The sequence below is a fragment of the Calonectris borealis genome, chromosome 3 (assembly GCF_964195595.1).
Source record: "Calonectris borealis chromosome 3, bCalBor7.hap1.2, whole genome shotgun sequence".
Classification (NCBI taxonomy): Eukaryota; Metazoa; Chordata; class Aves; order Procellariiformes; family Procellariidae; genus Calonectris; species Calonectris borealis.
The window spans coordinates 34109349-34134899 of NC_134314.1; positions in this window are offsets into that span (position 1 = coordinate 34109349).

The following is a 25551-nucleotide window of genomic DNA, read 5'->3' on the forward strand; positions in this document are numbered from 1 at the left end:
GATGGGTGGACTATTCGGTGGATGAGGAATTGGTTGGATGTTCGCATCCAGAGGGTAGTGGTCAACGGCTCAATGTCCAGATGGAGATTGGTGACAAGTGGTGTCCCGCAGGGGTCCGTATTGGGACCAGTACTGTTTAATCTCTTCATCAATGACATAGACAGTGGGATCGAGTGCACCTTCAGCAAGTTTGCAGATGACACCAAGCTGAGTGGTGCAGTTGACACACCTGAAGGATGGGATGCCATCCAGAGGAACCTGGACAAGCTCGAGAAGTGGGCCTATGTGAACCTCATGAGGTTCAACAAGGCCAAGTGCAGGGTCCTGCACCTCGGTCGGGGCAACCTCTGGTATCAATACAGGCTGGGGGATGAAGGGATTGAGAGCAGCCCTGCCGAGAAGAACTTGGGGGTACTGGTGGACGAAAAGCTGGACAAGAGCTGGCAACGTGTGCTCGCAGCCCAGAAGGCCAACTGTATCCTGGGCTGCATCAAAAGAAGCGTGGCCAGCAGGTCAAGGGAGGTGATTCTGCCCCTCTACTCTGCTCTGGTGAAACCCCACCTGGAGTACTGTGTCCAGCTCTGGAACCCTCAGCACAGGAAAGACATGGACCTGTTGGAGCGGGTCCAGAAGAGGACCACAAAAATGATCAGGGGGATGGAACGCCTCTCCTATGAAGAAAGGCTGAGCGAGTTGGGGTTGTTCAGCCTGGAAAAGAGAAGGCTTCAGGGAGACTTTATTGCAGCCTATCAGTATTTAAAGGGGGCTTATAAGAAAGATGAGGACAAACTTTTTAGTAGGGCCTGTTGCGACAGGACAAGGGGTAATGGTTTTAAACTAAAAGAGGGTAGATTTAGACTAGCTATAAGGAAGACATTTTTTACAATGAGGGTGGTGAAACACTGGACCCGGTTGCCCAGAGAGGTGGTAGGTGCCCCATCCCTGGAAACATTCAAGGTCAGGTTGGATGGGGCTCTGAGCAACCTGATCTAGTTGAAGATGTCCCTGCTGATTGCAGCGGAGTTGGACAAGATGACCTTTAAAGGTCCTTTCCAACCCAAATTATTCTATGATTCTATGATTTCAAAAAATAAAGATTAGAATAAGTATTAGAGTAAGTATAGGGGGAGTGATGTTACTTTTCTGACAGGAGCTGTTTGCAGAAGTTTGCATGGAATTAAATTACCTAAGCGGTGCCCCCTGAGTAATCTAAACAGCACTGGCTCAAGGTCCAGCCCAGAAACCCGGGAGACCCAATTGCTTTATCTGTGTCCCCTCAATGAGCAACTCTTCCCCAGTCACAGAAAAAAAATATTCAAAGGCAAAACCCAAAGCTTTGCAGGGCTTTGCCTGCATGTCACCTCTTGCCTCCTTCAGTGAGCCCTGGCCAAAGGTGGGCTCTTCAGAGATGGCTGGAGTGCCGGGTCCAGCTGTGCTGCCTCTTGCTTCGTCACTGGTGGTGACCCAGAGGTGATGCCTGGGTGCAGAGCACTCAGGCAGATACGCAGCCCTGCCTAAGGGACAGCTTCTCAAGGAGAAGCTTTTTCCTTTGCAATTTCCCATCCTTGTTTGCCTGAGGTCTCATTATCAAACCTGTTCAAAACAGTTGTGCTCAGTGCTCTTGTTTAGTGCAGAGCATAAAGGGACAATAGAATTTTATTATACCCAAATTTAAAATGTATCTGGACCTTACCAGGAGCAGTCCTATCAGTCTTACAAATAAAAGGCAAATGGGTCTTGGGGAAGCCCAATTTCTTCTCCTCCAAGTGGAGGCTAGCAAAGAGCTCTCTCCTCTGTAAGACTTCTGTCCCCTGCAGCTCCTCATAGCTCCGCTCTTTCCTCCAACAACGGAGGACCGTCAGAGGTAAGTGACAGGCTCCCTGCATCAGCTTGCACAGGGGGTTCCACTTATGTGGATTCATTAATCCGGCAATGCAGATAAACTCCTACACCTGCACAAAGTTCATTGCAAGTTGGGGCCAAAATAATTCACGGCTCTACCGTGTGCCGTAGTCAGGCTCAGTTACTTATCCCAGCCTCACACCAGAACGAGGTCTAGGGGTGAAGTGAAACCAGAAGGAAGAAAATCAAATTAAACATCCAGAATAATAGAATTTTCTTACATTATTTTCTCCATCAAATGAAATATCTCTGTCTTCCCCAAACCGCTTTTGCCTAGTACCCTGTCTGACTGGTGCTACAGGATTGTTTGGTACCGAGCATGGTCTGAAAAAACAAACTTGACCCCCTGGAGAATTTTGCTGGGAATAATAGATCTGTGTGAAAGTCTAAATCGATAGAAGTCTTTCTGAATGCATTTCCAGGAAACCTGGACACATCATCAGTGACTTTGACTAAAATACAAGATGCCAGCCACTGTTTGGAAAGCAATTTATAGTGAAGTAAATTTCATAGCGAAGAAGGCCATATAGCGAGAACCTCATTCACTGCAAGAGGGGGAAGCTGGAGGTGTTCAGGGACTGCAAAATGCTTGCACAATTTCGGGAGGAGGTTTGAGTGTTATTTTTTTTCAAGTATGATTTCTGGATCCCATTCCAATCCCAAAGGAAAACCCTCTTCTGCCTCCACTGAATCTCAGCATATATTCAGCTTTTGCCTATGGTTTTTTTCCTAAGGTTTATTTTCTGTCAGAGGATTATTTTCCCCTTTATTAAAAGCTTTCTTTTAGGCTACTGGGATAGGTGTTTAAGGTCTGGATTCTGTCACTTCTTGTTTACATGTTTTCAAGTGTTTCTCCTCAAGCTTAAGCTTAACTGGAGGAGAATTAAATGTAGAGGCTATACCACCATACAGTCAGTTGAAAAGCACACCAGGGATTCTTCCCCTTTTACCATCCACTATTAAGACTAGCGCTTATGAAAGGTCTGATTCTCATAAGCCCACTTTTATGACCCAACGCACCACCCCCAAACTTTTCTTTTCAGCTGCAGCACCATCCTGTAGACACCTAAACTGGGGACCTGTCCCTGTGTGCTGACTCCAATGTTCACCAGGCTCGTTTTGCCCTGGCTTCTCCTTGACTGAGTAGCTCAGCAATTACCTTCAGCCCAAACCCAGCTGGGGTGGTTTAAGCTCACATTTGTCACCTTCAAGAAGCATGTCTTCTCCGTGAGGATATGTGCTAGTCACGCCAGAGACGAGGGGAAGAAAGAAATAGTGATTTCTATACATTGACTGAAGTGACACCAGTGGATAGACGGCTGCGAGGGCAGGAATCACAGGGCCAGAGAGGGAGAAAAAAGGGATTTCATGGCACCTGGTGCTCCCACCTGTGGCAGCAACAGGTATTGCTTGGAGTCCCCCCAGGCTGTGGAAGCGCTGACTGTGCGTTTCTCTCTTTCCAAAAGTGAGGCATTCACTAATCGTGAGGATATTAAATAAAATATGGGGTCTGCTTTCTCCAGCCATTTTAATTTTTTCCCTCAGTTTACGAACCAATTGTTCTAGCGATTCTCTTGGGAGATGGCCCGCATGCCCACAGCCTGTCTAGAAGCAGGTGTCCTCTTGCACCATGCCCCTTCGCATCCCTGCCTGTTCCTCTCTGACCAGAATTTGAGGGGCCGGGCCGGCCAGGAGCACAGCAGAGGAGGGGGATGACAACACCACTGGCCACAGGGCCCACTGCCAGCACCAGAACCCCCACGGGCCACACAACTTGATGGCATCCATGTACTCTATGAGGCGGCTCAGTTAGGGCAGCCCCACAGCAGAGCCCTGTGATGATCTGAGGATTAAAAGTCTGACTTTACCACCGCGCTGCTATGAGCTTGGTGTTGATGACTTTAGGTGTTAATTACACTTCCTTTTGTCCAGGTTTGGTTGATACAAACTCGTTTGCTTCCAGGGACCTCATACCGGGGGTCATCACAGCCTTGAAAACCTTAGAAAGAAACTCGAAGTGTGAAAATCCATTGCAGCGGCAGAGAAAACAATTTGCAGGAAAATAGAGAGCAGCAGCAATAAGGGCAAGGGAAAGGGAAGCAGCTCTCCAAGGCTCCCCCAAGGGCACAGTGAGCTAGCAAAAATCAAAAGAGAAAACAGCATGCAAGCCCAAATCCTGCCAGTGGCAAGTCCAACAAACAGCTGGAGCAAAAGGCAGCTCTTGGAAACGAAACTGCCGCTCACCCTCACCTCTCCTTCAGAACTATCCCCCATACAGGAAACATGATACCATGAAACGTTAGCCAGTTCTGCTCTCATAAATATTTCTCCCTGACTTTTCCCTTGGCTCTGCCTGTTTCTTTTACCCTTGGTGGCCTCCCCCAGGCTTGCTGCGCTGGGGCTGGGGCACCAGCGGGGTGTGCAGGGCCGTGCTCCCTGGGTAGCCCGGTCAAGGACGGGGCTGCGAGCGCTGGGGGGGCCACAGCTTCAGCTGGCTTCCCGCTTCCTTATACTCAGCTTTTCTTTCCCTCTTTGGGACAGGAGAGGCAACTGGAGAGAGAGTATTACACATCTGGTGTTCATAGAATTGTTTGGGTTGGAAAGGATCTTCAAAGATCATCTAGTCCAACCTCCCTGCCACAGGCAGGGACATCTTCCACTAGATCAGGTTGCTCAAAGCCCCGTCCAACCAGACTTTGAACACTTCCGATGATGAAGCATCCCACAACTTCTCTGGGCAACCTGTTCCGGTATCCCGCTACCCTCATCGTATAAAATTTCTTCTTTATATCCAATCTAAATATAACCTCTTTCAGTTTAAAACCGTTGCCCCTTGTCCTGGGATTTCTGTTTCATAACAGAAAAAAATGAAAAAAAAATTCATTGTGAATTTTGTACCTGTATCCTTATCTTGAGATTTTCTTGTTGGAGAATTACAGCTAAGGATTACAAGCTCCCAATATGAATGCATGTTTGAGTGCGTGCTTGTAAGACACCCACGGAGGAATACAAGGAAACAACATCTATTTTGGCAACCCTTGCACTTTTCAAATTAGGTGCAGAAAAGTTATTCTAATTATTTAAACGTGTCTGAGTCTCAGCAAATTGTATTGACAGAGCTTTCATTTTTGATAAAAACCAAACCTGAAATGTTTTTATAAATGTGTTGTTTTCATCAAGATTTTTCTTTCATTGTTATTGCCCTTTTTACTGGGAAAAAATTAGGCAGGCAGCTACACTTATGCACATCCCCATCCCCAGTCCCCTTCTTCCGCACCACAAGGTTCCTGATTTCTCCAGTGTCTTTACATCCCCATCTCCTGACACACCACGACCCAGCTGCACACGGAGCCAAGGGCAGTGGGTTCGCTTCTAAATAAAGGCAGAGGCAGGAGGAGAGAAGGGGAAAAAGGAATTTGAGGAGGGGATTTGGGAGTGCGAAGCATGAAGCTGGAAGGACAGGCGGTATGAAGAGAGCCGAGTACTGGCGAAGCAAGAATAAGATGAGCGAGGATGACTGAAGCAGAGAGGAGCGAAGATTTTGCTACAGATTGTCCTGTCATGAAATTGAAATATGGGGCTTTAAATTGTAAGGTAGTTGAGGCAGAATGAGATAAAAGGAAGCCAAGGGAGTAGTAGCGAGCAATAAGCTGTGTTTGTGATGCACATGCACAGTAAGCGCATAAACCAATTAATGAAAATATTGCATTAGCATCTGCAGCGGGATCGTCCCTCCTCCGTGCCCACACAGAGCTCTCCTGGACGCGGCTGCCTCTTTCTAGTTGGGTCCCACCCATGCCCATCCAAATTTTCCATTGGAAGAAGTGGTACCGCTCTGGTTTTAATGAGTTCCCTAATAAGGGGATGATGACTGGCAGTGTAATTTCCCTTCTACACTTCGTGCTTTCATGACTGGAGTTTATTATTAACCTCACTACTACATTTTCTGTTATTTTACTCTGGTGGTTTAATTGTATTTCCACCTCAGTCATGTGCATTCGCTTTCTAATAGTCTCCTTTCCCAGATTGCTTTCATGTAGCAGCAGGGTTTTTCTGTTAAGTACTCTGCAATGTTTTTAGTATGCATTTCTTTCTGGTTTAATCTCTCTCTTTTTTCCTCTCTGTCCATGTATTAGTCATCCTTAATGGGGTACAGCACCTTGTGCTCTCTGACATGGAAAACAGGGACAATGTAAGCAAACATCAAGGACAAGGCATAAAAATAATGGAGGCAGCCTCTGTAAAGGGGAATTAATGACTCAGGCAAGTAGATGCCACATGTAAGTAATTTTAAGGAAAGAAAGCATCAGCTATGCTTAGAAATGCAGATGTATTTATCGCCTTTCAGCCCCCCTATTTAGCTGTTACTAAAGGCTTATTGAAAGGGAACAAAGGAAATTTCTGAATGCAGAAGCAGGGATGTCTTAGTGAGGTGGTCCGGGGTAATGGAAATTTAGGGCACAAGCAGCAGGCCTGATTCTTATTTTATTCATGCTGACATAAATCAGGCGTGTGCATCCACTGCGGGAGTGAATGAAGTTATGCCAAGGTAGGGTTGGAGAGAAGTTGGTCAGGTCTCCCATCTCCACTCTAACGCAGAGCAGCCGCCCCCTCAGGAACTGCACCTCCGCTCTCACTAAATAAAAGAAGATGGAAATAAATCTTTGTACTCTACTATAAAATACTAGGACGCATGCACAGCCGACTCGGGGTATGTGAGTGCTAGTCAGTGTGTGCTTCTAATAACGCAAAAGAAGCAAAAGTGCAGTAGCCCTAACGGCATGGTCAGTGGCTTAGTATTAAGTCAATAAAAATAAATGAGAGTCAACTGCTTATTTACAGTCTGGCCCCTTTCTGACACCAACATTTTAGGGGAGCTGTACATTGGATCTCAATGAAATGTAATTTGCCCGAGTTAGTTAAGGTCTCTAATGTGAATGAGAATCAGGACCTTTGATTTTACATCGCGGTGCATGTTTCCATTTGACGTGTTACACATAAACGCTGTTTGTCTGTAAGAAGTAAGGGTGGTCACGTGCATTTGCTGAAAAATTGTAAGCAGTGCAGAAAGCCTCATGAAGCTGAAGCAAGGCTCGGAGGGATTGCCTTGTAGCAAAGGACAAGCCTTCCTGCTGATGGGGTTATGAGAAAGACCCCGAGCTGCCTTACTTACGGTTATAAATACCTTCATGAGAAGAAAAATCTGGGTGCTAAAGAGCTCTTTAAACTACTAGGGGAAGATATGATAAGAACCACAGGCAGGTGGATAAAACGGAACAAAATCAAATGGGAAGTGAAGCATGTCTGAAATGGCAAAGCTGAATAGGCTGTTGATACAGCAGAAGTGGGTGGTGAGCTCTACATTTCTGGTTAACTGTGCTGGATACCCTGCGAGAAGACATACTTTAGCAAGGCACATATAGAGAGTTCAGGAGAGGAGACCTTGAGTAAATTTAAGGACTTGTATTAAAGAAAGATTGGATTAGATGGTCTAACAATCTTGGCTTTAACCCTGGTGAACCATTTGCTCTGGCTGTCCATACTGGCAGTGCTCTTGGCTGGATGCCCTGGAGCAGGGCCGGTGGGTGAAGGCAAGACGTGGGCAGAGGCTGGCCGGGAGAGGAGCTGTTGTGTGTGCAGCCTTCAGCGTACGTGTGCCTGGCTGTGCTAGCAGTGGAAGGCTCTTCCAAAAGTGATGCTGATGAAATCCTGCCACAGAGATTTGCAAAGTGTGGGAGCTCCTTTGGGTTACCCGCCTGAAGAGCTCTCCAGCCTTTCGGTGCAGGAGCAGCCCGCTGTGGTTTCACAGAGCCAGGGGATGCTGGAGCACTTTGCCAGCATCCTCACAGGACCTGTGGTGCTCCTGTGATGAAAGAGAAATATCAGTCCCCACTTAGCAGACAGCGCAGTGAGGCACCAGAGCTCATCTCGCCTGATGAGGTCTTCAGCATTATCCGCCACACCATCCTCTGACTTCCCCAGGATGCCTGACTGGAAGATGTCCTGTTGCTTCCCCGGGGTTACCTACACTGAGATGAAATAGATAGGAATGTAAATAAAATGGTCCAAACCAAAAACCTACCTGCAAGTAAACTGTGGAGCCCGTTATGCAGATGTGAACCACACGTATCAAAATCATTTTCTTAGAGCAGAACACTAATCGGCACTAACTGAGGACACAGCTGCCCCTGCTGCTCAGCAGGGACGTTAGGAAGTGCTTAACCAGACCCACGCTTCGGGGCCCTGTCTCAGCTCGCAGCTCCCTTCCCGTGCCCGCGGCCCCGCAGGAGCGGGGCGGGAGAGGGGGGTCCCCGCCTCCCGCCGGCGTCGCTGGGGGGCGCAGCGCTGCGCGGGGCCCCGCGGGCGGCGCAAAGGGCGGGCTGCAGCGCCACCTGGCGGCCAGCGGCGCGGCCGGGCGGGGGCGAGCTCCACGGCGCGGGGCGGGGGGATGCGCGCTCCCTGTGCCTACCGCGGAGAGCGCCGGGGGGATGCGCGCTCCCTGCGCTCCCTGCCGCCGTGGTGCCGCTGGAAGGACCTTGCAGAATGGAGAATTAAAACAAAAAAATAGAGAAAGAAAAAAAAGGGGGAGTTTTCGGGGCTGGCACGGTAAAAATGGAGCTGCAGCCATGCGTGACCTGCGCTGCCTGCTGCGGCAGAGCTAACGCGGCATTTTGGTCAGTGGAAAATCAGTTATTAATCAGCAAAGAACTATTGATTTTCCAACTGCTATTTCCATAGAATAGTAAGCCAGCCGTTGCAGTCAGCAAGAGGCGAGCGGTAAAGTGCCACCAGGAGCACATCTGGCTCCAAGGAGCGAGTCGATCTGCAGCGGGAGATACGGGATATTCTGGGGTCACTGCTCAAATAGAGCAGCTCCCAATCTGCAGAACATGTGGGGGCACATTTCGTGTTTATAACTAACAAATTAGGGCAAATTCGCTGTTGCATTGGGAAGCAGAATGGAAGACGTGGCATACTATTCAACTCCACATAAAACCATATTTTCGATGGATGTAGGCTGTTTTCCAGTCAGTTCACAGAGGACCTGAGAAATACATCGTTTTCCTCTGTCAGAATTCAGTCAGCAAAGCAACCTTATCTTTTCTTTCTTTTTTAATGCAGTGGAAATATTAATAAGATATTCAGCGAGATACAGTCTTCTGATGGTTTTTCTTCTACATATAGATAGATCATTTGTGATGGTTCACCCGGGCAGACGTGTGCTGATCTGGACCATACATATTTGCCTATTTATTTTAGCTAGGTCTATAATGGAGATTTTTATCACCAACTGCTGGGATTTGGGTCCTTTTTATGAAACTTGCCCAGAAATGGAACATTCTGAGTCCTGAAATTCTTTTGTAGTCTTTGTCCTAAAATCCCTGAGTAATATACTCAAGCATGTCATTGAAATAGATCCACAACACAGAGCTTACGCTGACATTTACCCAGGAATGCTTCAGCATCAGCAGTGTATAACACTGCATAAGAGAAACAGGCCAGTGTTCTTCTATACTTTTTAGTATGAAAATTATAATTTCATGATCTAGAAGATGCCCTGATTTGGATCTGAATTTTAACTGTCCAGCAGTCAGCAGAGAGTGAAGGTTGGCTTGGGTCTATTTTAGGTACCTTTTCAATATGCACATAGTTGATGTTACCCTGCATTTCACTGCATTTCTCTAACTGATCAAATTGTGGTTGTTTCTTCAGTCATGGTCCAGCAACACAATGACAGTAGCACAGACACGAGCTCTCACAGATGTCATTAAGAATCACAAGTTCATTTACTCACTACTGAAACTGTTAGCTGAAATAATCCAATACCACATAACCATTACAGGCAACTGGAAAGAGGGATAAAATGTCTGTTTGAAACTGGAGCTACAAAAGAATTACCCTGGACCTCAATACAAAGAGCATGGTGCATAGCTTTACTCTGGCGATCATCGTCAGAAGAACATTGAAGGTAGGTTAGATGCTAAAATTGCTCATGGAAAATAGTGTCCCCAGTGTTACAATTACCACGGCCACTATGAAGAACACAGTCCTGGCTTCATACAGCATCACTGGCACGTGCAGCCCAGCAAGGAAAAGCTGGTCAGCTCAGATGATTTATATCAAACCGGGATTAAAACAATTTATTGATTTATTAGCAGTGCGTATTTAACCTGCAATCAGTGAACTGTATGTTCAGGACTGAAATCAGCAACACATCAGATAAACCACAGTACTAGACACTTGCAGAATATTAATAAACGCCTGCAGATTTCTAAGCATGCTTTTATAGTCCCAATATCTAAGAACCCCCCACTCCCAGGCAGTGTGGAAGTGTGGATTACACGCCCCATGCCCTGTGTGTGGGTGCAGGTGCCCTGCCTGCAGACCCTCCTGTGGAGATGTGGGTGCTCCCGCAGTGCATGCACCCCTGCCGCTGCCGGCACCCCGCTAAGGCACCGCTGTGGGCAGGTGCCCCACGTGGGCACCCTGAGGAGGGGTGTCCTCCCCATGCCACCCCCGTGCTCTGGGTCCCTGGCTGGGTGCCAGCTGCTCCCGCACCGCCCGGGAGCTGCTAGGGGTGCTGCGGGGCGATGCCTGGCAGGGTCACCGCTCCTCCTCCTGCTCCAAGACATCTCCCACCGGTCTCTTTGTCATTCCCTGATTATTGTTTATTCAGGCTGGTCATCTCCCTCATTAGCGCTACCAGCTTTGGGCAATCGCCCTCTCAGGCAGTTTTGGGTGTCCCATAAAGCCACTTAGCTGAGGGAGCCGTGGGGCACCCCAGCCGGGGATGTGTTTCTGTGTTTGCATTGCTGCCTGTCCCTGCAGCAGCTGGGCAAGCTCGCAGCCAGCACTGCCCTTGTTTCTGAGCGCTGAAGGTTCGTTAGCTGATGCTCCTCATTTCCCTGGTGTGCTGCCTCGCTGGGGAAAGACCCTGGAGCTGAGCAGGAGCTCTGCCTGTCCGCTCTGCCTGTCCGCTCCCAGTCAGGTCCGGGGTGGTCCCAGGTGACTTCCCCAGAGCAAGACCTTTAGAGATGCGAACCCTTTGCTTTGCTCTGTTAGAAGAGTTTGCAAAACAGCTGCACAGACCCAAGTTTACTCATGGTTGGTTATATAGCCCTGGGCCTGCAAAGCTATATAAGTTTAAGATCCTCTCTGAATGCAGCTTCCCAGAAAACTGGAGGTTTGTTACCATTGCAACAAACTGATATTCTTCCTGTCTAGATCATAGTATTTTATATTTCTAGATAGACTTATTTGTTTTCAACCTAGTATTTCTGCACGTTGTCTTCTTTTTATATTTTTCTTTATTTTTTTTTTTCTTAAGCACGTTTTCAAGACAGTGTTCTCCTTTTATGTGACTCCTCCTTTTCCATGCAGTTTTCCTGAAATGCTTTCTTCCTCTGCTACTTTCCCCTCTGTGTCGGTCCCTCTCCAGCTTGATGTTACTTAAATTTTTTTTTTTCCACTCCTTTCTTAGAGGTTTCAGCCCTTTGGTCTCAGTCACTATCCAAAAGCAACCCAAAGTGTTCCCGGCGGCACTGAGGTGACAGAGCGCCTTGTGCAGCCACCCCCCGGCTGCTGCCGAGCGAACATCCTTGGGGCTACACCGGAGCTGATCTCAGCAGCTACCGTTAGTGTGTGACAGTGTGCGATAGCGTTGTGACTCTCAGTTTGCAGCTGTTTGTGTTTGACCAGGACATGGAAAAAGAAACAGCAATCTGGGGGCATGTTTCTCTCCCTTTTTTTTTTCCCCTGAAAAACTTTAAGTGGTCTGAATTTAGACAGCTGTGGTGCTTCTCTCTGGTGGCTCTGCAGCAAAGCTTGAATCGCGGTACAAGAGGGAAATGTAGAGAAAATTAAATAGCAGTAGCGATATTTTCAGATGTGAGAAGGTCCTCACGGCTGTAGGGTTTTAGTGTTCTCTAGCTCAGACAGTGCTGAATTGTCCTTTAGGGGAAAGAAAAAGACAAAGGAAGAATGGAAAACAATCTCTTTTGAGTCCCTTCTTATATTTCCCATGCACTCACATCTCCCGTTTCACAGACTGAACCAGGCGGAACTGAGCCTCGTGTCAACGTCTTCCACGTTTTGAAAGATGCAAAATGCAAAGTCCAAATAAATCAGCAAAAGTTTAGACAGAGTCATATTTGCAAAGATACAACGTAACTTCTTCACCTCACTCCCTGCAGCCCTCCTGCTGTTATGTTTATGCACTATGTGAAGCTTTTTAAAGCTGACATTTGGGATTTATCCCTGGAGGATTATCTTTGAAGCAACATATCACTTCTTAGTATTTAAGATTTTTTTAACATCCTGCATTCATAATTCTAAGAGACAAATAATACTATCAATATTAATGCACTGAAGACATTTTCTTCTGTACCTGAGGATATGTTACTACCCACAGAGATAAGTAGAATTTCATAAATATATACAAAAATCTTAACTTTTGTTATCATGACATGTCTTCAGTGCTGTAATTGTAATAACACTTCAGAGCATAACGTTGTTACTGGCAGTAAAGGAGCCAGAAACTACCTCCCAGGAAAAATTGACTCCCTTGAGTCAGCAGCTCTACTCACACTGACAAAATACTGAATAAATATGAGTATATAAATATATAAATATCTATTTAAAAGTGTGGTTACTCATTCAAGTGAAAAGAATTTCCTCTTGTGAAAACCTTTTAATAGGATTTCTGTGAATATCTACATAAAAAAGCATTTGGTCATTTAAGAAGAGTGAGTTAAATAGTTGTGCGAGGATGTCTTAGGCTTCTACTGGCATAAAGACTTTGTAGACTCTCCTTCTGCATTTAAAAGGTGGCATTTTCTCCTGTGCCTGCAGAGGAATATTGTCTCTGTTTTGTGCTCAGTCACCCATGAAAGAGTTGAATCGCCACCCGTTGTCTGTCAGAATTCCTTGGGCTGAAACAGGAAAATTTTGAATAAAGGTAAAACAATATGTCATTTACATCCATTCATGGATAACTCATATGAAGGAAATAGGCTTCATTTAATTCTTTTCTATTGTAAGTAGTGGTTCTGGTTCTGTTCTCATTCTTGAATGTAAACCTGGAGTATCTTCACCAATCCTGCTGAAATAGTTCTAGATTTACAATAAATTATAATAAATAATAATTGCTAACAGAATTAGGTCAGTCATGTTCACTGCAGAAGAAGGATGTTAGACACAATCAATGGTGATGGACAGTTCTTAGTTGTTCCCGTGCAAATGTGTCTCTTACCTCTTTCTGTCCAAGAAAGGTGTCTGAAAGAAGAGTTTCCAGTTTCAGGATAAATGCTGTGAAAATACTGGACGTAAGTGCACAGCATTTATGTCTCATAGCCACAAGTTTATGGACTCAGTGTGCCTCAAATACAACAGGGATGTTGTATTAGTATCTACATAGATAGAGAATTGGGTAAGCTACCCCATTTATTTCTTATCATTTACGTTGAGGAAGATTCTAATGTCCCTTGCAGCAGAGTGCTTCCTTTATCTCTCTATATTTTTTGAGTAATGTTTGCTGTGGAGGCCTCAAGATTTTTCTTCACTATAATTGTTAAATAATAAGTATAATTGTTATTAATTATCTAATTCTCTTTTAGACGTAAAACAGAAATTAATAAACAAGGGTACTTGACAGACATTTGACATTTTGACTATAAAATAGATAGAAATAATTGATGTACTGATTATTTATTTATATATTTCAAATACAAAGCAACAAAAAGAAAGTAAGTGTGTTTAAAAGCTTTATTAAAGGCCCTAGGCAAAGGATTTCTTCCTGTAATGTATTTTAATACGCTAACTGATTTATGGATAGTAAAGCTTCATGAGATGTTTGCAATGGCATTGGGGTCACTTGAAGTTGGTCTTAGCGTCATCACAGAATGAAGCACTCTTCAGCCAAACGTCACAAGCGATAGCTGTCTCACCACTAAATCATCTGCCCTGGGCTGCTGAGCCTCTGACTTTGTCCAGGAAGGACTTTTCACCTTCTGGTCCCCAAGCACACTGGGTTACAAATCCTGTCTGAGAGTGCCTTGGCCTCACTTTGTGGCTTTTGCTGGCTCCAGTCATCAGAAAACACCTCCTGATTTCCAATCTCATTTTTTTTCTTGGATGGTTTATGCCATTTTTTGTTGTGCCGTTATTGTATTTTATCTGAAATAGCTTTTCCCTTCCTAGAGTTTACCCCTCTGATGTAGAGGAGCCTCATCTTTCCTGAGGGTCTTACTCAGCTAAGCAAACCAAGCTGTCCTAGCCCTCTCTACTAAATACAGCAAATAGCTTTGCTCACCCTAAAAGTTCTCTCCTATGCCTAGTCTGGTTAAAATTCAACATTCTTGTACATAAGTGACTAGAGGCCCCAATGATAGTCCATGTTTTGTCAGAGTCACCACAATGTTTCACTTGCCTTTGTCATGGCTGCAAGGCTTGGAGACATCTGCAGATACACACAAGTGCTTGTATATATGTACAAGCGTATATATTTACATAAGTACCTATGTGCACACACACACAAATATGCACACATTGTTTTTAGTGTTTGCTGCCAGCTGAGGCACTCCTAGATTACAGTGCACATTTTTATTATTATTGCTGTAGTGGATGGCCTTGTGTGTTATGGTACTCCTTTGGGATTGCTCCTGTCCTCAGGACCATCTTTCGATGTGGGATACCCAGTCTCCCCCATACTGAGGACAGTGTACTTGGCAAATTTTGTTACTACTTGTCCACTTTTTGCACTATTAATATTGCTAATGTTAAACCAGACCCAGTCCTTGAAAAACTTTGGTCATCATCTTCTTCCAGCCTTGCACCATCCCTTCCAGCCTCGTAGCATCCCTTCCAGCCCATCCTGTTGACATTTTCACTTCAAGCATCCTTACTCACACCACATGGCTTGTACTCACTCTTCTCAAAACAAAAGAATTTCCTGTGTGGCTGTATAGCAGAGGTTTCTGTGACGGTGTGCTCCCCCTGCCCCTGACCTGACCTTTTCCTGTAACCCTGCTCAAGCAATAACCACCTGTGGCAACCGTGATGGATGTGTCTCGTCATGGTGGATGCATCTCGTCATGATGGATGCATCCAGCTCAAAGTGGATTCGGGGGAGACAGATAACGACACAGCAGGCAATGCATCCACCTAACCGCAGTGCTGGTCAATGTCCAACTCAAGCCAAATATGGAAGAAACTAACATCTACAGTTGGTACGTAAATATGACTATGAGTCAATGATCTTACCCCACAAATAGTGGGCAGCCCAAGAGCCCTTTGAGCTCTCCTGCACAACAGTGGGCTGTACGCCAGGATCTCCCCTTGAGTAGGGACGCCTCTCAAGGTTACTCCTTGAGGTTGAGAGATTCTTTGCTGCAACAGATCCTCGGTAAGTGACTAATAGCATCTAAACTTGGCAGTCTTAGCTAAGTGATATGAGGATTGATTGCACGTACGTAATCCTTTAGACATAAACCGTTGATCAAGTCTAGGACTAGGATTGGATCCAGGCGCACCTAGACTCCTCTCTGAGTAGGAGTTTAGAAAGCAAGGTTCCTTTCGGAACCTCATGACTCAATGGGAAGGTCTCCCTGACAGTTTTGTCTGACCCTGTCCTCTCTGCAGTAAATAATCAAGTGTACCTTGCCACTGAATCTTGTTAACTCACTGTTGCATTTACTATCAAACTTTGTTAAATTGCTGTCTTACATCAATAAACATATTGCTACTTCTCTCTTACGAGTGAAGTGCATCTCTCCCTCTCACTTAATCCACAACAGTTTCACAGATGTCTAAATAAATGAGATTTTGGTCTTAGTAATGCATAATAAGAACAGTTAAAAATATCAATTATAGTTTCCAAGAAAGATGCTAGGCTCGTCTGACAGGTATGTTGCATTAATCTTCCATCCATCTTCACATGTTTAATTAGTTTTTCTTCAAAAATGACTCCAAGGCTGCATATATGAATCAAGTCAGTCTCGTATGCTCTGAACTGCACACCCTAGTCTTCTCCTCTTTTCCTTAAGTTTGTTTAAGATCTCCACTTTCAGACTTGTGACCATATGAGCCCAGTCTAACATGGTCCAGTCTCTCTGATTCCGATATTGAGGTGACAGCTACTTCCTTCGCTGTGGTTCAGTTTGAGTTACTGTATGCAAGAGCATATCCCTAATGTGACTGTTGTCCATTAAAGAACAAACACTTCTCTTCATGCAGTCAGAGGAAGACTTGCATTTGCTTCAGAAGAAGCTGGAAAAAGTCCTGGTGAAGATAACTGTTTCTGCAGGCGGGCAAGGAAAGCTGGAGGGAAGGGAAGGTGGGATGGACCAACGACAGTGGCTCTGTCATTTCTGTCATAAGTTTGTCACATTAAACCTGGAATGAAAATACCTCTTTCCTATGGTCCTCATGCCGAAGCGGTTGCCAGCTAGCGCTTTTATAATTGTGCCTACGGTTGGGGCGGTTGGATGCAATCAGAGCTCTGGCTCTGTCCATCACCCCTCTGCTCCCCCGATACACAGCCTGTGCCTATGGCCTGGAAGAGGACGTGGGTTGGTGTGAATGTGCAGTTGACTTGACTAACATCGATGCAGTGGCAAACATTGTTGCTGAAGCTGTAGAAGTTCTTAGACACAGATCAGAACAGAAGGGCTGCTGAGACTCTTTTTGGAAGGTCAGGGGAACGCATCTTTGTCCTGTGTCCCTGTTGGACCTGGACTGAAAATCAAGGCCTTCGTTTCTAACAGGGACAGCAGCAGCCAGAAGTGGGGGTGGGATGCGAGGTCTTGGTGCCCGCCCGGGTGGGGAGGATCATTGCATCCATGGCAAGCCGTGGGGGCCTCTTTGAGAAAGCCTCCACAACAGTGTCCCAAAAAGGGAAATGAAAATGGACTGTGGAACCTAAAGAGCACACACAGATGCTTCAAAACTCTTATTCTACTTCCAGCATATCCCTGCAGTGTCAGTTGCGGCAATAGCTCTGCCTAAACTCTCTTTCATTTCCCTTTGCAGTGTAATGAAGGTTTGCTCCCCCAGTTAGCTTGTTTTTAATCTCTTTTTTGAGCTAGGCATGCCTTTTTCATTTTTTTATAATGCTTAATAATCATGTATGTTCAGTCCCCTAGGTGGTATGTTAATTCTTTTCTTTCATCTACTTAATTAGAAGATTTTGTTCTGCATAAAATATATGAGGCAGCTGGGGCAGGATCTTATGAACTGGTGAGCATCCAATAACTATATTAAGCTGTTTCTTAAGGCTTTGAAATTGTCTTCAGATGGTAGCTGTTGACAAACCCTGAAGTGAAGCACTACTTGAATATTCACATTAAAACCGCCATTGCAGTTAAGTTAGCGATGCATGATTAATTGGCTTAAAAGCAATGGATTCATATGGAGTAGAATGCCTCTATGAAAATCAATAGCATGACTACAATTAGCAAGAGCATTGCTTTGAAGATATTAAGGGCCACAAATCAAATTTGTCAGCTGAAGAGTAACAGTGGCTGTATATACAAACAAACGTCAGTTGTGTGTGTAACACAGCATGAGGGTCTTATGGGTCTTTCCACGTATTTTTTCTCTTCTCTTAACAGCCACAGTGATGGATAGCATGATAGCTACTCACGGCAAATAACAGTCTCAAAGGTGCTACTTTGCTTCCACCCCCCAGGTTTGGCCAGGACCTCTTGGTCCTGGGCATGTGTGGGTGTGCAGGACTCGATGCTGTCACCCAAGGCTGGCTCCCCTCTCTTCGCCACCCGTGTTCACCCCCATTTCAACTGGTGCTGGCAGCCTGCGCCAGCCCCACAACTGACAGATGGGCAACCCCAGAGTTTCACAGGGGTCTTGCTCCTCTACCTTGAAAATCCAAAGGTTTTTTTTGATTATACAGGTGTTATAAATACTGCTCCTTTTTTGTTTCATCCCCACAAACTCCCTTTTATGCTATCGCATAAAAGCCTCTCCAGGACTGAGAGTGGCTTGAATCCATAGGCAAATGAAATACTGTATTGTGGTCATGTTTACAGTGGTGCACAGGGAAATGGTACAGAGTTCAGAGTCTTCCTAGGATATGTGTCCTGAATTAAAAAAAAAAAAAAGCATCACTTGGGTGCATTTTCATGTCTTTCACTCACACAAATATACTGAGTGGTTGATTCTGTGTATCACTGAAAAAATAGAAAGCTGTCTGTCTGCTGGGGCACTATTCCTCTTGGCTTGAAGATGATGGAAACAGTGATAAGAATTTTAACTTGGAAATGAAGGGAGAAGGATGGAAGAGAGTTCTTTAACCTCCATGCCTGGAGATCTAAAAAAAGGGAAAAATCAAATAAACAACAATATGACAACCTGTAATGGAAGTACAGAAGATGAGAGGATGGACAGTACAGAGAATGAAAGTGCTAATACTGATGAGAACAGGGAGGCTAAACAGCTGTATTGACCTAAATATAAATTAGCCTCAGATATAAAGCAATCCTCACTCTTCAAAAAACACAATAAAGTATCTACACTATTTTTAAAAAATCAGGAACTATTTAATTAAGTAAATTATCAACTAGCATGGAAAAACACAGTGTACTATAGAAATATTAAGTTGGTATAGAGTTTTGTGAACGATCCTTAAAGCTACTAGTAAGAAGGTGCTTTTGAAATTTGCTGGTGACATGAAGATGGGAGGCATTGTCAATATGGCAGAAGATGAAGACATCAGGCAGAAAAAACTACTGTCCCAAGGAGGCAGACAATGCAATAAACTTCAGTGGAATAAAGGACAAGATCATTTAAAGACTAATGTGGAGAATTTGCACTAAAAACTGGGAACTTACCAGCTGGAAATGGAAATGGGGAGGAAGCACTGGGTCACTGGGCCAGTCAGGATGAATATTGTCATCAGTGTGATCCAACCATGAAAGGCAAATCCAGGCTGAGGATAACCCTGACGACACGTTTCCAGTGGAGCAAAAGCAGTATTCAGGCAGTCTTGTGGAAGACGGTGCTGAGACCTTGTCTGGAGTATTGTGCACGGTGGTGGCACCCCTGTGCATGAAAGGTGGAGGAGCTACAGAAGACAGCCTGTGGGATGGATGTGGGAGGGAAAGGCAGGGGCATGGCTCACTTAGTCTTTCTGAAGCTGAAAAGAGATGTAATTGTTCCCTGCAAGCACATTGTAACAATAAATTCTGGAGAAACAGGAGAAGAAAAACTATTTAAGCCAAAGAATATCATTCATATTGAAACAACTGGGAATACATTTAGGCAGAATTTCATAAAATATTTTTCATTGTCAGTGTACCAAGGATCTGGAATAGGATAGTGGTCGTGTAAAACCTGGTCATTGTTAAAACGAAGTTTGGTCAGCTCATGAAATAGTATGACCGGCGTATTTGGCAAGTGACTGGTATTAAAGGCTCAAGAGCTCCTTTCCAATCTTATATTCCTCCGACTGGCACTGCTTAAAGCCTAGGAATATATAGAGAATCTCATATCCCAGAAGAGTCAATACTGCTGGTCTGCAACACTAAGTCCAGGCTGTTATAACTGCTTAAAACTCAGCCATCCTGGTCTTCTTTCATTAGAGCCGTGCTTGCTGTGGGAGTTGGAGGAGAAGCAAAATTGGTTTCATCTCGTTTATTCACAGCCCAGCTGCTGTTTATCCCTCTGAGACAAGTGCCCAGCACCCCTCCTCCTGTGCTGCACTAGTCTGGCACCTCTGTCCCCTGCTGTGTCCCCATGCTGCAGGTAGCAAGTGTGCTTTCTGTGGAGCATGTGCTGTGCAAAGCATCCTGGCGTATCAGACATCCCAGAACAAGCCCAATAAAATTATCCTGGAGCTAGGTGTGAGATTCAGACCTGGAAACTCCTCGTCCTCACTGCCAGACCTCCCCATCCCAGAGTCGGCTCCTTGGCAACCTCAAAGGTTGGGTAGCCCAACAGTCAACTGCAGCAGCTCAGAGGTGCTGCGGAGGAGGGAGGGGGCGATCAGAGACCCCCGTGCACTGCACACACCTGGCCTTGCCTCTGCAAGGCAGAGTCACCTCAGGACTGCTATAACTTGTGTTTGGCTTCTCGTGTCTTGGGGGTGCAGTGATGGACATGTTGCACTGTGCTCCAGACACCCCTTATTCTGCCGTCCTTTAGGTTTAGGAGAAAAGATGCTGCATCTTCTGGCTCTGGCTCCCCCGAGCCAGGCTGGGAGGCACTCCTCCCTCCAGCCCCTGCCCGCACCGCTGCTGGTGCCTAACAAAACCTGCCGCACTATCTAATGAAGCAGAAAGCAGATGTCAAAGTATGGAAGGGTGGGTTTTTACCTCTTCTAAGCGAATAACCACCGCAGAACACGGGAGGTGCAGCCATCAGGCAGGCAGAGATGCAGCAGGATTGTGCTTCTGAGCAGCTTTTTAAAAAACCCTCCCGTTATTGAACCCTGGGGAGGTGGGGAGGGGAGACAGGTTTAATAATTTTTTGTCTCCTAAAAAAAGTGTGATTTATTATCTGAAGACAATAGTTCTAACTGGTGTTATTGGTATGTGGCACACGGGGATCTCGGTCCTAGCGCATCTTTATTAATGTTGTTATAAAAGCTTCTACTGGGATCCTAGTTATCAAATGACTCTGACAGCAATTCATCCACAAAGCTCTGTGTTTTAATTTCTCACTATCTGAAAAGAAATGGTCTGGGTGGGTGGAAAGACTCCTATTTTCAGCTGCTTTGTCCTTTGCTTTAAAGCCTTGCACATTGCAAGTGTAAAGGAGGAACATGTAGGATTACAGCAGGAGGAATACATCTTTGAAAAATAAATATCCTGCCATAAAAAGCATGTTACAAAGTGACAGGTACCATCTATTGATATAATGGAGTCTTTGATTCCCATAGTGCCGGCCATTAAAAGAAGCTGTACATAGAGATGTGAGCCAGAGCCTTGAAAAAGTCTTTGAATAGCAGCAGAGCCACAAATAGCAGCAAGGGATTTAATGGTAAAACATTCTACAAAGATTTTGCTGTATGCACTGTGAAACAATAGAGAGTTAATGAATTACTGGAAACAGCAAATGCCTCCTTTGATACAAATCAGAGACTGATCAGGGAAGCAGCTAGGACTGCTTCTAAGACTTTTTCCTTCTTCAGCCCACTCTCTAGCCATGGTTATACATGATCACACAGGAGGTCCAGACCCAGCAGAATTTGTGAGCAAAAATGAACAGCGAACCCAAGTAAGCAGCTGAAAAATAATACATTTTTTTATTTCTTTCTCCTGGCAAGTCTCGAAACTTTTCCAATTGTGTGATATTACAGTAGTGCATCATGTGAATGTAGCAAAGTGAGTGCTGAGTGAATGATGCATGAGCTGAAAGTGGAAAAGGGGAATGGCGGTAGTTCTCAAAAAACGTAGGCACATGTATGTCTGAACTTTTCCCCCTCAGCTCACTGCTTAGCATTTGTACAGGCAAATCTGTCCTTGCATCTCTTTTATCAAACCCTGGAAGGGCAATACATTTCTAGATTATAGCTTTGGGGGCCAAGTCTCTCCCACGTGAGTCTTTTTGCGTGGCCGGAAAATGCCATTTCAGCAACACTGTGGTGTGATGGCCCTTGTTTCCAAGGAAGATGTATTATTGCTTGCCTGGAGAACCTGCAGCCTGGGAGGATAATTCCCTTTTATTAAAGATGCAGGGCGATGCAACCTTTAAAATGGCCTTTAGCCTATTTAGAGGTGAAGAAGGTAGTAAGGTGCGGACTCTGCAAGACTGGCTCTTCTTGCATGACCAACACATAACACACATCTGCAAGGATGTTTTATCCAGACAGAATTTTGTTTCTCACACTGTCCTGCCCCAAACCTCTTTCCTTTGCAAGATTATAGAAAACCCTTTGAGTTTTCTCTGTGGAAAATGCAAAGTCTTTTAAATTCTGTTATAATGAACGATGGCTTTTTTGTGACTTTGGCTTGATAAGAACAAGGTGTAGGTCTCAAAACTGAGGCCAAGCTGGGGCTCTGTCACAGCGTTTGTGGTCAATATAGTTGTGTCTGTGCCAGCATTTTGCTGCTTAGGTCAGGAAGTCTTCTGCTAGCTGTTGCACTAGGAGCCAGGTTTCTAATCCAGGCACTTTTCTTGCCTAACCCTGTGAACAGGCTTGCCAAGGCTGCCTCAGGGTTGTACACAAACAAAACAAACCGTTTTGAAGTCGCCGCTTGGTTGTCCCTAGTGCTCGCTTCTCCTTTTACTTATCTCAGTGTGAAACTGAGGTTTCTGCCGAGGCTTGGCGCAGGCTGCAGGCGGCAGGGAGCTGGAGCGTCCGCAGGGTCCCTTGCCTGGGTACAGGGGAGAGCAGTGCAGGGCCCTCTCCAGCCCTCCTCTTCCTCCTGGCTACCCGAGTGACCTGCCCCTCTCCTTGATCCTTTACTTAGGTAGAACTTTCTAACGAACATGGCTTGAAATTCAGCCCCAGCCAGTTGTAGGGGGAGTGAGAAGCCGCTGGGCATGAGGGTTTGTGCTAGGGGTGAGCCCAGCCCCGGGTGAGCTCTGCGGTGCAGAGCCTCGACTGGCGGGCGCTGTGCTCCTTGCAGGCGGATTTTGCCTTGGAGGGCTGCAGCTCAGGTGTCCAGCACAGTGCTAAGCATATTGCTGGTATTTAACAACCAAAATAATAATTACTAGCTGTCTGCAAATCCACCACTGACTGTAAATGGCTGAGGAAGTAAATAAAGACATAGGGACAGTAATGCTACAGTGTACAGAGGCTATCTGTATCCGGAGCAATACAAGCACCACTCAGACTTTAAAACCTTTTATCCTGGCAGCAAGAATGGTCATGTTGTCAACACACTTTCTGCTCTTAATTGCACAACTGGAGAAGAGAAAGATTAAAAGAAATTTTTACATATATGTCTCAGACAGGCACTGCCCAGCTTTTTGTAAGTAGCCTGCAGCTTGGGTCTCTGTTAGAGACGTGTATCGCTATGAGGCATATAAGCAACAGGAACGGGCTGCTATGTGCATTTTGATCTTGGCATAACTCCATATCGTATAAAAACTGTTAAGGGAAATGAAACCAAAAGATCACCCATAGGAGCGCAAGGCAATGTCACTGTGTGGTCCTGTGCGGGTGAAGGCCGGGGAGGTGATGTGTGGGAGCAGAATCGTTCGGAAGAGCTGTAGCGCCTCGTAGCAGGGCACGGGGAGAATGGAAATGCAGGTTTGTTCAACATCTCTCTGCAATTAAATCCCCTCATATGAAGGGAAAGCAAGAAAACTGGAAATAAGGTAGTGAACGAGGATCCCTGCAGCGAGCAGCGCTTTAGAAATCACAGACAGCCAGTGACTATGGAAACCTTATACTATCCAAATGGGAATAAATAATTTAGGAAAGACGCATATTAAAGACTGAATTTCTCTCCCAGGTTCAGACAGATGGAATTCTTCCCTTGGGTAGATAATTTCTGTCTCTTTTAACAAAGTGAAACTCCATCGAGCATTCCAGCAAAAGGTAACACAAGACCCGCAGAGCTTTTTGTCTTTTCTGCAGCCAATACTTCACACATACAAAATAAAGATAATATTGAATTAACCTCATCTGTAGTAGAGCATGTGTGAGCAGGCATGCTTTAGCTCACTAGCTGGAGAAAAACGATGGCTTTTTTTCAGGATGAAAATGTATCTAGTAAAAGAAGTGTACTGGCTTGTGCCTTGCTATTAGTTACACGGCAGCCCAGGTGAAGTCCCTCCTGCCATCGCCGCTGCCTCTAGCTTAACTTGAGATCCCCCCGACAGTAAGGGATGACAGAGCACGCACTGGGCAGTGCGGTTTCTTTCCCAAAAGTTTGAGTCTCTCTACAATGTAATAGAGTTACAAGCCACTTTTCTGCAGCTGAATTGTTTTTCCTGGGCTGCACGCATTAGTAGCTGCAGCACGTGCTGCCAAATGAAGAGTTTGGGGAAAAAAATCAGTGAATGCCAAGCAATCCATCTTGAAAAGCCACCTGCACATAGGAAAGGAAAGAAAGGATCCGTGAGTGCCTGAAAGTTAAATTTCACCAAAGGGAAGGCAACATATAGAGTTTCAGCAGGCTCTTCCCTCTGCCCTGGTTCTCTTCGTTCCCTCTTTACTTGAATTCCCCTTTCCACCTGCCCTTTCCTTTCATTTTCCTCCTTCCCTTCCAATTAGTGTTCTTAAAATAACAACCATAGCAATGATAAAAGTGAGAACAAGAGGAAGAGAAGCAGTCCTGGAAGGAAAGTAACGTTTGCCTCATCCTGTAGCTCACTGGTACGTTCAGCACTGGTCTGGACTTCTCCAGCTGGACACTTGCGGGGACAGGACACTGGTGGCACTGGCCAGCTGCACAGCGCAATTCCATTTTCCAGGCTTTTAGGCGCTGCTGTAGTAAGCACAGAGGGTTTTTTTATACATTATCTTCTTCCCACTTCTAACACATGCCATCCCAAAGGCTCTGCTCCCATTCTTCGAAGAAGTCGAATCCCATGTTGCCTCCTGTCATCCATGATGATTGTCATCTGACCATGAGTGGAAGCCGCAGGGTTACTCAGGCTCCTGGGAAAGCAAGGAGGGGAGCAGAGGTACTGCGGGTTAAACAAATGATGATAGCATGGAGGCAATGGAAACACGTACGGTGAAAGGTTGTTTGCCCTTGGGGACTGGTTTCTGCAGGCCATTTTGAGGTATGGATCTCAGGCTGTTTAAATGGGAGCAGCTGTCAGACATTTCCTAATCACAGACGTTTGCCTGCCATGTTGGACCAAACTCCCTGATTAGAAAGTCCATGGCTGGGAAAGGACTGTCTGTGGGAGCTTACATCGTATTTTTATTACTTGCAAATAGCTGTTAAAACATTTCCTACTGCAATTCCAATTCATTCAAAATTTTCAATATTCTCTCTTGAAGTAGATTAAACTGCATATAGAGTGCTTAAAAATCAAACCTTGGGTAGTTTCCAAAGAGCCATAAAGCTAAGGTTGCAGGATGATAACAGTCATTTGTAAAAATAAATATGATAGAATGAACAGCTGCTTGCATGAAGTAGTACCACAGACTTCCTAATGACTAGATCGGTTCATTTGGGGTTTCAAAATAATTTGAGTTCTGCTTGTCTGAGTGCTGTTAATTGATCAGAAAGTAAAGCTGATCACTGCTTGCTTTTCCCATGACATATATGCTTTAATAAATTATTGCTTGCAACTCATGCAGTGTTACTCATTATTGACTTCAGATACATTAGCTGGCTGGATGGAAAGGCCTGTTCACCAGAACCATTAATATCATACTGGGTTTTTCTGAGGTTCTCAGCAGGACCTCTGCTCTCTGACAAACTCCCATCAATGACCCGGTGGTTTTCAGAAAACTGCCAAAGTATTTTTCTTAAAAATATGTTCAAGTGAGCTCTTCCTACTAGGAGAATTTTCATGTACTAAACACATTTAGTTGGCCATAGGCAACAAATAAATATGTATCCTCAGATTTCAGCTGCTGATAAGGGTTTATTACATTCTTTAAAACAAGGCACATTTGTATGCAGCACTGCTGGGTCTGAAACTATAAACTGGTGCTTTCTGGATTTTCTTAGTGACTCTGCTCTTGTGGCAGTCTCCAGAGAAAAAGGCTTGACTTGAGAG